Source organism: Carya illinoinensis, chromosome 8 (assembly GCF_018687715.1).
Source record: "Carya illinoinensis cultivar Pawnee chromosome 8, C.illinoinensisPawnee_v1, whole genome shotgun sequence".
NCBI classification, from domain to species: domain Eukaryota; kingdom Viridiplantae; phylum Streptophyta; class Magnoliopsida; order Fagales; family Juglandaceae; genus Carya; species Carya illinoinensis.
Window position 1 is genome coordinate 38,462,319 of NC_056759.1, and position 1,408 is coordinate 38,463,726.

The following is a 1,408-nucleotide window of genomic DNA, read 5'->3' on the forward strand; positions in this document are numbered from 1 at the left end:
ACAATGTGTTTTGACTTGCCCACCTCTTTGTTCCACTTGGGATTTTCGATGTGTCAGCTAATTGCGAAACAACTACTTAGTGATTATTTAGAGGTAGGTCTCGTTTGGTTACACAGATGAGATAAAATGAGATAAGATGAGATGGAAGTTGATATTGTTAGAATATAAGTTTTTAATATTATTTTTATTTTGGGATTTGAAAAATTTGAAATTTTTTATTATATTTTATATTAGAGTTTTGAAAATTTATAATGATTATAGAAGATGAGATGATTTAGTTTATAGAGATACTATGTGTTTTAACTTGACCACCTCTTAATTAGTCTTAGGTCGGTGAACCTTGCAGTTGAGTCTTTAATGGCCCGTGGCTCTTTCCTTGCTTGGCTAATGGGCTTAGGCCCACCGGTAAAGAACAACTTGTGAGTTTAATGGTTGGTTGCAGGAGAAGGGTATGAAAGAGAAGATATGATTGGTTCAAGAGGGAATAAGGAAATATGAAAATAATTCTATTGTATACATTCACTTTTATATATTTTTTGCGCACTCCACTAATATGACGAAACTCAATATTTATTTTATATTAAAAAAATGATGCAACCAGTTACATTAGTTTTATGCGTAAAAAATATGTAAAATAACTGTATATAAAATTTTTGATATGAAAAAAGAATTAAGAGAAGCCATTTCACGGCTTTTTGCTCTGGTGGGATAGGGTGCCAAGTTCGAGGATCTTAAGGTGTAGTTTGGACAGTGAGATGAGATGAGATAATTTTAGAAAAAAATTAAAGTTGAATAAAATATTATTAGAATATTATTTTTTAATATTATTATTATTTTGAGATTTGAAAAATTGAATTGTTTATTATATTTTGTGTGAAAATTTTAAAAAATTATAATAATGAGATGAGTGAAAATGTTTTCACTATCAAAACAAGGTTAAATGAATGAAAAATTATAAACATAAGCCAACACATCATTTTTTTTTATTTTTTTAATTTTTAATTTATTAAATTTTTGGTATATATATAATAAGTAAAAAAATTTAATTAGTTTAAGAAAAAAAAATTTAAAAAATAAAAAAGATATATAGTGAATGCGCCGTTGACAGGACATGGCAAAATATATTCTTCCTTGGCTGCCCTTGGCCAATAATAAGCAAGCTAACTGAACAGGCTGAACAGTGAACGGTCCAGCATTGTGACCAGCTGGCCAATGCGATGTCATACAGACCAATGGGCTTGTCACACCTCAGCTTGGTTTCTGCCTTACCACGTAACTCGGGAACTATCAGGATCTAAGGGTGCTGGACAAGCCACCTCAGTAACCTTGCTAATCAAGTGCCACGTACCCATAGTTAATCCCTCACTACACGATGCATTGACCCAACTTATTCAGGCACTTCGTTCAC